Below are 13222 nucleotides of genomic sequence, written 5' to 3' on the forward strand. Positions count from 1 at the left end.
AAATAAATCAGGTGCTAGAGTCGCGTCTGATGCGTACGGCGTGTGGGTAGAGATGCGGATAGAAACGAGTGTGTGTTTCCACGCGTTATCGCGTTCCCAGCCTTTCTCATCAGTGGCTAGACCTCGTCCTCCTGTGGTCCGAATGGATTTTTGAAATGGGGAACAGGAAGAGAAGTTTCTTTCCCAGGCGACGAGAAGAAGGCAAGGTAGTATCCGGGAACCTCTCCCGCCTGGGGTTATATCAGAATTGCATCGGACCCCTGGGCAGACCTGACGGCTGGAGCCAGGAATCCCCCTCCCCTTGACTTTTCTTTAGAGCTGTACTGTCTTTGTCCGCAGCGATTGGTGGTAGGGGGTCGATCACCTAGTGGTTACCCCCCCCCCCCCCGCCCCATCCATTCATTCAATCGTATTTATCGAGCGATTACTGTGTACAGAGCACTATACTAAGAGCTGGGGGAAAGTACACTACAACCTGATTGACAGCGAGAGTGGGAGATAAATGTGTAACCCGTTCCTTCCCTCCTGTTTCTTTCCCTTTTTTCTTTAAGTTTTCTTATTATCGAGACCAACAGGGGAAAGGTGATGCGTTCGCCGCGTCCATTCCCGACCCCCTCTCCCTTGCACCCCGCCCATTCCCGACCCCCTCTCCCTTGCCCCCCCGCCCATTCCCGACCCCCCCGTTTGGTTTGGAGACCGGTCGAAAGCACAGTCGCCTTCGCAGCCCGTGGGCAATATAAGCAGGGCACTCTTGAGCCCAACCTAGCTGGTTGCTTTGAGATCTCGTGGTGGAAGGAAGATCAGTGTAAATGATCGTGCAGCCCTAGCATATTGGACTAGAATCAGGGGATTAATTATTCACACATTCATCGTAGGCTGAGCTGCAGCCACCGTGGCGAAAGCTGTCTGTCGGGAGTGAGGTGACTTTGCGGGGGGACAGTTTCTTCTGCTTCAGGTCCCCCGAGAAACTCATTCAAGCTTGGACAACTCGCTGATCCCCGGCCGAAGAGCGCCCAGGGAAAAGTGGCGAGTCTTGCTGCTTTCCTGAACGCTGCAGGTGGGGAGAAGCTGGACTTGAAGGGTCCCCACCAGACCAGCAGGGGGGTCTTCTTCCAGGACATGCCCTGTGACTTCGAGCAGCTCTTCCCATCTCCTCTTCACCACCTCCCCCCCAGATCGGGCTGCTCCCTTTAGGGGGTGCCCCCCCCCCGACCCCTAGCTGCAGCCCTCTTGGGGTTAGAGCCATTCAGTGTGGCCCACCCCAGCGTGAAGATTCATTTTCGTTTAATAATCCCAGATGTTTCATTAGTGCGGGGCTCCCAATTCACCTGTCAGAATCCATCAGTAAAGGTGACTGGAAAGATAAATAGTTAATTCTAGTGCAGAACATGAAATTGAAATGTTTGGCGGATACAAGACAGACTTTTAAATTACCTCGATATGCCTCCAAAAGTGCTTTCGGTGTTCGAGAGGGGAAAAATTCTTTGATCTTTCAGCGTGTGGTCTTTTGGTGTTGGGGATTAAACGGGCATCACTGATTTTTGAGAGAGTTTAATTAATCAATAAGATCTAATTAGGCACAACACATGAGTAGTCACTCTGGAGTAGATTGTTGGGCAAAGATATCACTCACGTAGATTCATAGATTATACACAGAAGAATACTGAGCATATTGTCCAGGAACAAAACCATCCTTAGAATTATGGTATTAAGCATTTATGAGGTGTTGAGCACTGGGGTAGATGCAAGAAAATCAGATCAGAGACAGCCCTCTGCCACATGGAGCTCATAAACCACAATGAAAAAAAGAAAGCTACATTCCTAATTTAGATTACTGGGTAATATTTAATGGTTAAAAGTTTGTCAAAATGGTCTGTCACTTCTAAGAGCAGCATATGCATCCGGCAAGTGAGAGGTTAGCCAAAAAAAGGACTTGGATAGGAAATAAATGAAAGAGAACACACAAGAGTGCGTGCCTTTTATAACCACTTCACACTTCAGAGGTATTTTCCTTGGATTTCTAACATAATAAATTTTGTCATCATACTATAGGCTCTTTTCTGTGAGTGAGAAAACAGTCCAGTTGAACAAATACTTTCACCAACTACAATTAGAATGGTGACCTAATAATATGATTGGTTAATATTTTTTAAGGCAGTTTATCGATTCTATCTATACTGCACCCCAGAAAGGAAGTGGCACTGGTCTTTTCACTTTTTCTGGGATTTCCAATTTAAATAGTAATGTTAGTTTGGTTTGAATATTTTACAGTTTTCTGTATATTCTCTTGTGGTATTACAGCAGCAAGCTACCACGTTCTTTCTCTGTTTTCCCCTACGTCACACACCTCTTTTTCCCATGATGGTCTTCATGAATCTGGTTTAGATTAAATGCTTGATTGTGCTCTAGTTGAAAAGCAGGAGTAGAAGAGTAGTAAGGTCCTGGGAGGGTTGCTCAGAAGCTGGAAGCAACTCTGCTTGATATGAGGAATGGGCAGAAATCAATTAAATTACAGCTCTAACTAAAGACATCCAGCTTTTCCCTGCAAAATATTTCTTAGGTTTTAAACCTATCTCAAACCCCAACATTGAGGAAATGCTTGAGCAAAGCAAGGATAACTTCCCATTTAATGGCCACTAAGTCTCATGACCACTCCCCAGTTTTTAATAGTTTTGGCCTGAGTAGATGAGCAGTAATAGCACCGAGGCAAATAGAGCCAATGCCTTCTTTAGGGTTATTTAATCACTTATGGACATCTTCAACTTTAAACTAAATGCAGCTTTGACTTCTTTCTTTCCTCAACTCATCACTAGGTTAGTCAGAACAGTCCATTTTGTTATCATTGAAAGATTCTGAATCCTTTAGATTCTGATTCAGATGTTTCAAATAAGTATTACAATTACAATTCTTCCTTCTGCCCATCACACCCATAAAGTCTAATAACTATCACCTTCTGCCAATTGCCATTTTGTCCCACCTGTTCTGAGTCTTGGTGCAGGCAATAGTCCACAAGAAAAATTTCTTGGGGGTGAGAGAGGCAGGGAAAGAATAAAACCACCTAGGAAAGTGGTGAGAGATGTTTCTTGGGTGGGTATTCATTAATTCAATCATATTTATTGAGCGCTTACTGTGTGCGGAGCACTGTACTAAGCGCTTGGGAAGTACAAGTTGGCAACATATAGAGACAGTCCCTACCCAGCAGCGGGCTCAAAGGGGAATGTTTGTGTCCAGATAATTCTGTGCATACACAAACATGTGTGGAACCTCTTTTTTTCCCCTTAAATATTTCTTTTGTCCTTTTGCTCACCTTTCAAGTGCTCCAGATAATGTTTAATTCAGTTTATCTAAAGATCTCAATCTCCATGACATACTTAGTTTGGTTGAATACTCAATTCTACTGGTTTTTAACAGCAAGTAAAACCCTCTCGGCTCTTTGTAAGATGAGTACTACTCTCGACAGTGGCTTACAAATTTATTAACCAGTTACTATGTGCTAAGCAATGGGAGAAATAACATTTTATCAGAACAAATACACTCCCTGTCCCACTTGGGGCTCACACTCTATCTTATCCCCATTTTACCCCATGAGGAAACTGAGGCTTAGGCCTGGCTTAAAGTTAAGTTTAAAGCCTAAGGTCGCAGAGCAGGCCACTGGCAGAGCTGAGCTTAGAACACAGGTCTTCTGATTCCCAGTCTCTGCTCTTTCCAGTAGGCCACGTTAGCCCCATATTAGTCTCCCAGATGCTGAAGAAGCAGCATCCTTGGAATTTGTTCAGTACTATTTAGGATTGCATGGCTCAACTCAACTGGGCAAGGGACTAATGCCCTACTATATTTATGTACCTAGGGCAAAAGGATGTCTTTTCACCACCCTAACGTACAGGGATGACATCTCACTGTTGTAGCATCATATTCAATGCTAAATATCAATTTATCTTTCGATGGAACTGAAAAACTGATAAGCTGGTGTGTTATTCAGAAATTGGACTGGATCGGGCAGGATGGACGGCCTGGGGCAGGACCTGTCGGACCTGCAGGGAGCTGTGCTGGATGTCTTCTCCAGGGCCGGGGTCGTGCGCTGCCCGTCCTGGAAGTTCCCCGACAAGCTGTCCTGCGACCTGGACCGGGTGGCCCTGCTGGACCGCTACGACCACGTGGACGGCGACCCCGAGTTCTCCTAGCTGGCCCACGTCGTCCTCCTGGAGCTGGTGATCGACAGGAGGCCGGGGACCGTGGCCACTCTGGCCAGCGAGCCAGTGGGGATGATGGGCCAGCCACAGAGCCCCGGCTTGCATGTACAGCCTGCGGCAGGACCTGACGGGCCTGCAGGGAGCTGTGCTGGATGTCTTCTCCGGGGCCCGGGTCGTGCACTGCCCATCCTGGAAGTTTGCCGACAAGCTGTCCTGTGACCTGGACCTGGTGGCCCTGGTGGACTGCTATGACCACATGGACGGCGTCCCCGAGTTCTCCCAGCTGGCCCACGTTGTCCTCCTGGAGCTGGTGGTCAACAGGCTGCTGCTACTCCTCCAAAGTTTCTCAAGCTACACGGACAGTCTCACCTGCCGCCGGACCGGACCCCTGGGTCACCCCGAAGGGCCCCGCACGTCCATCGGCCTCGCCGCCCTCCAGGCCTGGAACGGCCTGCTGAGCCTGGGAGCCCTTGGCCGACAGACAGTCACCCAGAAACGCTCTGGGCATGTTACTCCCCTCCTCAAAAATCTCCAGTGGCTACCAGTCAACCTGCACAACAGGCAAAAACTCCTCACTCTCGGCTTCAAGGCTCTCCATCACCTCGCCCCCTCCTAACACCTCCCTTCTTTCCTTCTCCAGCCCAGCCAGCACCCTCCGCTCCTCTGCCGCTAACCTCCTCACTGTGCCTCATTCTCGCCTGTCCCACTATCGACCCCCAGCCCACGTCCTCCCCCTGGCCTGGAACGCCCTCCCTCCACACATCCGCCAAGCTAGCTCTCTTCCTCCCTTCAAAGCCCTACTGAGAGCTCACCTCCTCCAGGAGGCCTTCCCAGACTGAGCCCCCTCCTTCGTCTCCCCCTCCCTATCCCCCCCGGCCTTACCTCCTTCCCCTCCCCACAGCACCTGTATATATGTGTATATGTATATATGTTTGTACATATTTATTACTCTATCTTGTACATATTTATTCTATTTTATTTTGTTAATATGTTTTGTTTTGTTGTCTGTCTCCCCCTTCTAGACTGTGAGCCTGCTGTTGGGTAGGGACCGTCTTTATATGTTGCCAACTTGGACTTCCCAAGCACTTAGTACAGTCCTCTGCATACAGTAAGCACTCAATAAATACAATTGAATGAATGAATGAATGTGAAGGGTGTATCAACTCCAGTGCTTAGCACAATGCTTAGGCCACAGTGAGCCCTTAATACCATGATTAGTATTATTACTTGGTTATACCAATGAGAGTCAGAAGCAGTGAGCCCAAAGGTTTTCAATTGCTATTTGTTTCCCTGAAGCCCTAAGGAATGTCTGGTGGGTTTTTTGGTTGTTTTTGTTTTTTTTTTTGTTAAGCACTTACTATATACCAGGCACAGTACTAAGTACTGGGGTAGATACAAGATAATCGGGTTGGATGCAGTCCATGTCCCATATAGGGATCACAGTCTTAATCCCATTTTACAGATGAGGTAACTGAGGCACAGAGAAGTTAAGTGACTTGTCCAAAGACACAGCAGACAAGTGGCGGAGTCAAAATTAGAACCTAGGTCTTTCTGACTCTCAGGCCCGTACTCAGTTACCTCATCTGTAAAATGAGGATTAAAACTGTGAGCCCCATCTGGGACATGGACTGAATCCAACCTGATTAGCTTGAATCTATCTCAGCGCTTAGTACAGTGCCTGGTAAATAAGTAAGCACTTAGCAAATACCATTAAAAGAAGTTATGCTGGTTTCACCTAACTTAATTTTATTAAGGACAGGACCAGTCTGGCAATCACCTGGGAATGCAGACTGGATTCTGGTGGCCTTTGGGCCTGGTGAGTGAAGGTAAGAGGGTAACAGAAGGGCCAGTGGGATGGTCGGGATGGCAGGAGTAAGTAGCCCATTCCCTCTTCTTTTCCCTCTTTCCCCCCTTCCTCCCCCCACCAGGCCCTTCCCGGGGGAGGGAGATTTCAGTACAATAATCCAGAGACTGCACTTTGTGTCTGGACCAGTGACCCAGATCCTTGGAAAAGAGGAGAATTATCAGAGGTCGTAGTAAGTCGGAAAGGTCTGGAATGCCACATCAGTAGAACAGTAAGTGCTGGGGTGGCCTTTCTGTTTTAAATTATTTCAAAGCAGAGTTGGTGGTTTTTTGTGTGTTTTGGGGTTTTTTTTCCTTCTTTGATGCTGAGTGTCTCTCCTCCTTGTTGAAGAGGATGGCTGGGTTGTCTGATCTGGGGCTTACAGGTTTTGGGGCTCTCATACATGTGTGCTAAGATGTACACCTGGCCCCTGCATTGGGACCAGGCTGCCATGTGCCATGAAGCCAGTTGGCCACCAGTAGCAAATCTCCTCTGCAGTGAGGTCAGCATGACTCCAGGAGGGGCATGGAGGAGTGGGGAGAGGCAAGTTGGCCTGCATTCATGCTACTCTAGCTCTTTTTGGCCTTCAGGATGCAGCCCACAGCCCACTGTGACAACCTGTGGGGTGCCAGTCACCCTCACCAAGCTATAGGTCAAGTTGGAATAATAATAATAATAATAATAATAATAATAATAATAATAACAATAATTGTGGTATTTAAGTACTATGTGCTAAGCACTGGGGAAGATATAAAATGGGTTGGCCACAGTGCTTGTCCTACATGGGGCTCACAGCCTTAAGTGGGAGGGAGAATGGGTAGTGAATCCCCATTCATTCATTCAATTGTATTTATTGAGCGCTTACTGTGTGCTGTTTACTAAATGCTTGGAAAATACAATTGAGCAATAGAGACAATCCCTGCCCACAACAGGCTTGCAATCTATTTCACTGATGAGGAAACTGAGACCCAAAGAAGTTCAATGGCTTCTCCAAGGTCACACAGCAAGCGAGTGGCAGAACCAGGATTCCCAGGCTTGTGCTTTTCCACATGAGGCCATGCTGCTTTGCTTCCCTGCTGCCATTTGACCCCTTGTTCACCTGGCTCTTTCCCCATTGAGAGTTAGAGGTGGGGAAAGGTTAGGAGCAGCTAGAACTTTGGGTCAGTGAGGATAGAATGGTAAGGGGAGGCTTTCTGAATTGGAACTCGTCTACTGGGCAGGGCATTGCACTCCCTTCTGTGGGCATAGAGAGAGAAGGCACCCACAACTCTGTTATATTTGCCTTGGGCACTGTGACAGTCTGCTTCCACTATGTAAGACAATCCAACCAAGTTACCTTAAATAGCCTCTGTTTTTGCAACATCATAGAACACAGTGGACAAAAGAAGAGTGAAGTGAAAGAAAAATGGTGCTAATAGATCTCTTCATAGGTCTTAATGGCCCAGCTGTTCTTGTCTGCTTTCATGCAAGGTCCTTAGTGCTCCAGAGCCTGCCCTATTCTATCGCATTAAAACACCATTCAGAACACATTACTTCCCTCCTCTAAAACCTCTAAGAGATCACCATTTCTTTTCACATAAAACAAAAGCTCCTGGTCACTGACTTCAAGGCGCTCCTCCAGCTCTCTCCCTCTTACCCATCTGCTCTCTTCTCCTTCTGCACCCCAGCTTGCGCTTTATAATCCAACCCCTTGCTCGTGCCTTTCCCTTTCCACCCCCGCCATCAAATCCAACAAAATATGCCCCTCCCCACCTTCAAAGCCTTCTTAGCAGTCCATCTCCCCTAAGAGACGTCATCCTATTAATCCCCACCTTTCGGGTCATACAATTTCTTCAGCCACTTTAGCACTCATGTATATTGGGCTATGTATTTGTTGTTTATTTCTAAATGTGCTTTTTTTTCATTGTACTTATATTTGTACAATATTTTGTACTTATATTTGGCAGTCTCCAGGCACTTGTCATATTCCTACTCCACTAACACGTAAACCTCCTCACTGGTCTTCCTGCCTCCAATCACTCTCCTTTTCGGTCCATACTTCATTTTGCAGCCTGGATCGTTTTTCTAAAACGTCATACTGCACACATCTCAAAAACCTCAAATAGTTACCCATTCCTCTCTGAATGGAGCAGAAACTCCTGACGACTGGTTTTGAGACTTTCAATGAATACTCTCCCTCCTACATATCCACTTTCCGCTCCTACCACATCCTATCTTGAGCTCTTTGTTCCTCCCAAGCTAACCTACTCACTGGGTCTTGTTCTTGTCTCACCTGCTGCTGAACTCTTTCTCATGCCCTCTTCCCTGCCTGGAGCTCCATCAACCTACAGAGCTCTCCATCTCCAAAGGCCTCCTGAAATCACATCTCCTCCAGGAGGCCTTCCCGGATTAATTTCTGATCTTTCCAGTTTATATTCCCCAACTGCCTCTTAGGCACTTCTGTGCCACCTAAGCACTTATTTCAGTGCTTAGTACAGTACTTGGCACATAAGTGCTCAACAAGTACAAAAAAAAAGCCACAGGTTGAATTGGGTATATACCTTATATACCCTGGGACTGAGCGAGAGGCAGAGGGTCCCCAAACAGCCACAGCTATCTGGCTCTGCACTCCAGGTTACTCTCCCAAGTGCTTAGTACAGTGCTTTCTGCACCGTAAGCGTTCATCAAATACCATTAATCGCCTACGCAGAGGAGAGTGGATTCGTGCAAATGGGCATTGGTACGGTCAGTGCCTGTGTATGCTAAGGAGAAGGGAATCTCCACCTCTCCTTCCCTCCTCTGTTCACTGCTGCTTTGCCTGTGAATTTTCTGAACCATACATCCTCAAAAGCAGGAGTAGCCAAAGTTGAGCGGGAAGAGCCAGAGAGCACATGGCAATGGTGATTCTGCCATAATGCTCTGTTACATTTTGAGGGCCCCGTTCTTTCTCCTCCTCTCGCCTCCCCCCACCCTCAGCCTCTTTTCTCCTCCATACCCCATCCAAGGAGACTGGGAAGAGATGTAGCTTTCCTTGGCATCTGTGAAGCCAGGAGATGGTTGCTGTTGTGTTCAGGTGATTCTTCTGCTGTTCCAGAGAATCCAGGAGGGGGGGCAGAAGAGACATATTTCCTCTGCACCCTGGAAGGTACTTACCCAGCAAAAGGTAGACTTGATCTGAGTATCATTTTCTGTAAGTACAATAATATCATTCACTGCCCACTTTCTTGTACTATTCAATTCCATAAATATTTGAGATACAGTTCATATGACAGGTTCCATAGCAACAGCAATAATAAATCTGTATTTTATTGTTTCTGTCATTTTTACTCCAGCCCATTCAGTGTATAATAAATGTTTTTAAAAGATACAGTTGATAGTGAATAAAGCATTTTTGAGAGCCCACCTAATAACACCCATCTAATCGTCAGTGTACTTTTTAGCTGAGATTGTCCATCTAAAGCCACACAACTAATGGTATCTGTTTAAAAAGGAAAATTACATTTTTTCCATTTTTTTCTTATTTACTCTTTGACATTTCTAAGATAAGAGAACCTCATATTTAGCTTCAGGTAAATAGCTGTATTCACATCTTAAAGCTGTGAAGAAGCAAGTGAAACTGTGTCTCCTTGCCCCCATGACATTTCTTCAGAACAGCACAGGCAGCCCAGCATTTGTCTCCAAGGACCAAAGGATTCCAGGAGGAACTGTATAGTGGTTGCTCTTTTTACATGCATTCTAATAGAGGTGTACATTTCATCCATTCCACCATATTTGTTGAGCACTTATTGTGTGCCAAGCACTGTACTAAGCACTTGGGAAAGTACAATACAACAATAAACAGACACATTCCCTGCCCACAGTGAGCTTACAGTCTAGAGGGACATGCCAGACTTTTCCCTAATAATGATGATAGTATTTATCAAATGCTTATTGTGCACTGTGCTAAACCCTGGAATAGATAGAAGATAGTAATAATGATGGCATTTAAGTGCTTACTATATGTCCAGCACTATTCTAAGAGCTGGGGTAGAGACAAGCTAATCAGGTTGGACATAGTCCCTGTCCCGCATGGGGCTCAATGTCTTAATTCCCATTTGACAGATGAGGTAACTGAGGCACAGAGAAGTTAAGTGCCTTGCCCAAGGTCACAATGCAAACAAGGGGTGGAGCTGGGATTAGAACCCAGGTCCTTTTGACTCCCAGGCCCAGACTCTTCTCTCTAGACCAAGCTGCTAGGTTGGACACCATCCTTGCCCCATACATGGCTCACAGTCTAAGAGGGAAGGAGAAAATATAATTTATCCTCATTAGACAGGTGAAGAAACTAAAGCGTAGAGAGGTTAAGCAATTTGCCCAAGGTCATACAGTAGGCAAATGATAGCTCTGAGACTAGAATCTGGGTCTCCTGATTCTGTCCTGTGCTCTTACCATCAGGCCACACTCCGGCACACTGTCATCTTCACTGTGACTTTGTGTGCAGGGTGGCTGGCACCCTCTACTATATATATAGCTGTCCTTTTTTTCGTTGTCATGGTATTTGTTTAAAGATGAGGTACAGAGAAGTGAAGTGACTTGCTCAAGGTCACACAGCAGACAAGCCATGGAGCCAATATTAGATCCTGAGTCCACTGACTCCTAGCCCTGTGCTCTTTCCACTGAGCCAAGCTGCCCTTCATCCTCAAAGAAGATACCACAGACGATGAAATTCATCTATGGGTTTAGTCATGGGTTAGAAGGCCAATGCAGACCCACAGCCCTGACCACACTGTGTGTGCACACAAAAAACTGCCCTTTGTTGTGCTGTCGTGTTTGTTGTTTACATCTCCTGATGTTGTTTTTGCTTTTGCTTCCCTGTCTCCCAATCCTTACAAAGCTTCTGGTCTAAAAGAGAAGCTCCTTCCTTGCTCGTAGTGCATCATGCTGGCTTCTCCTGTGGCAATTGCCTCCGTTTTCAGCTATGTGGCATTGTCCAAGGCTTGTTTTTCTGTGTCCTTAGAATATTTTATCTGTCTGCCTTAGTTTCTATTTCCCAGTTTCAGTTCACCACCCAGTAGTTGTTTAGGCATCCTGCTGATGTCCGTTCTCCTCACGTCCCATCCAGTACAGCTGTATTGAAGGTAGCATAGCTTCGATGCTAGGAGGCTGACTTTAAGGACTTGGCTGCTTGTGATCTTGTCCTGCCATTTGATGTTGAATACAGCCTGTATGTGACGCTGATGGAACCATTCAAGTAGTTAGATGAGATGTCTGTGGGGAGTCCAAGGTGATACAGCCTTAGAGAAAGCACTACAGCCCCGTAGACCTTTAGTTTGGTCTGGAGCCTCAGAAACACATTGCTGTCACACTCATTTTACTAGTCTTCCAAAAGATGTGCTGGTCTTCCTGATTTGATTTTCTACTTCCCTATCTATTGTTGCATCATTGATCAGTGTACTGCCAGTAACAGAAATCTGTGACACAGTTTAGCTCTGTGTTGCCAGTATAGATTTTCAGTTTTGTGTACAGCTTCCCTTTTGCAGGCTGATATATTTCCACAATTTTCTTTAGACTTAGCCTGAAGTGCCTGGTTGATTCAACCATGCAATTTACAATCAGTGTGTGTGTGCGCGCATGTGTGCATGTGTGCGCACACCCCTAGGGTGTAGACACCTGCATACAGCAATTTTTTGAGTAACCGTCTCTAGGTTTCTGGATATTCTCAAAGTCTGTTGAGTTGGAAGTGTCCCAGCGGAGTGGACGCATATTCTAACATTTGCATCCAGGTCTCTTGTGATATCATCCAGAATGGCTGCATAGAATAAATTGAACAGGATTGGGCCCACTTGCTGCCTAGCTCTTTTGGATGGTGTTTCAGATGCTGCTTTTATCACTAGTGAAAGTTCACAACCTATCAAATGATAATCAGTTCAGGGCTTGGTACCACCTGTAGCAGTAGCAATATAAACATCCTTCAGCACTCTATTTCAGATGATGATTTAGTCAGTAAGGTGTTACTGCTTGGATCAATCAATCAATCAATCATATTTATTGAGTGCTTACTGTGTGCAGAGCACTGTACTAAGCGCTTGGGAAGTACAAGTTGGCAACATATAGAGACAGTCCCTACCCAACAGTGGGCTCACAGTCTAAAAGATCTTGGATCTTGGGTACATCTAAAATGTCTTTTATTTGACAATCAAAAAACCATGTTGGCAATTATGAGCTGTTGTATGGCACAATTGCCTCCCACCCTCTAACTGTGGGAGTCCCTCAAGGCTTAGTTTTGGGTCCCCTTCTGTTCTCCCTCTACACTTACTTCCTTGGAGAATTCATTCGCTCACACGACTTCCACTATCATCTTTAATAATTATAATAATAATTATAGTATTTAAGTGCTTACTATGTGCCAGGCACTGAACTAAGCACTGGGATGGATGCAAGCAAATCAGGATGGATACAGCCCCTTGTCCCATGTGGGGCTCACAGTCTCAATCTCCATTTTACAGATGAGGGAACTGAGGCACAGAGAAGTTAAATGACTTGCCCAAGTTCACACAACTAGACTGTAAGCTCATTATGGGCAAGGAATATGCCTATGAACTTTATTATATTGTATGCTCCCAAGCACTTGGTACAGTATACTCTTCACACAGAAAGTGCTCAATAAGTATGACTGATTGAAAAAATGATCCGGGCAGCTGAGTGAAGTATGGACTGGAGTAGGGAGAGACAGAGGCAGGGAGGTCAGCAAGGAGGATGATACAGTAATCAGTCAATCACTCACCTTTATTGAGTGCTTACTGTGTGCAGAGCACTGTACTAAGTGCTTGGGAGAGTACAATACCACTGAGTTGGTAGACACATTTCCTGTTCACAGTGAGCTTACTCTAGATGGTGAGACAGATATTAATATAAAGAAATATGGATATGTGCACAAGTGCTGTGGGGCTGAGGGAGGAGTAAATAAAGGGAGCAAATCAGGGCAATGCAGTAGGGAGAGGGAAAAGAGGAAATGAGGGCTTAATCAGGGAAGGTCTCTTGGAGGAGATGTGCCTTCAATGAGTTTTTGAAGATGGGGAGAGTAATTGTCTGTCAGACATGAAGAGGGAGGATATTCCAGGCCAGCGGCAGGACATGGGCAAGAGGTCAGTGGCGAGGTGGATGAGATTGAGGTAGAGCGAGTAGGTTGGCATTAGAGGAGTGAGGTCTGTGGGCTGGATTGTAGTAGGAG

At 46.0% G+C, this 13222-nt stretch overlaps 1 pseudogene; it reads left to right on the forward strand.

Moving 5' to 3' along the window:
- Positions 1 to 4001: 4001 nt before the first annotated feature.
- Positions 4002 to 7714, forward strand: LOC119947920 (annotated as a pseudogene).
- The last annotated feature ends 5508 nt before the right edge of the window (positions 7715 to 13222 follow it).

Source organism: Tachyglossus aculeatus, chromosome X4, assembly GCF_015852505.1.
Source record: "Tachyglossus aculeatus isolate mTacAcu1 chromosome X4, mTacAcu1.pri, whole genome shotgun sequence".
Classification (NCBI taxonomy): domain Eukaryota; kingdom Metazoa; phylum Chordata; class Mammalia; order Monotremata; family Tachyglossidae; genus Tachyglossus; species Tachyglossus aculeatus.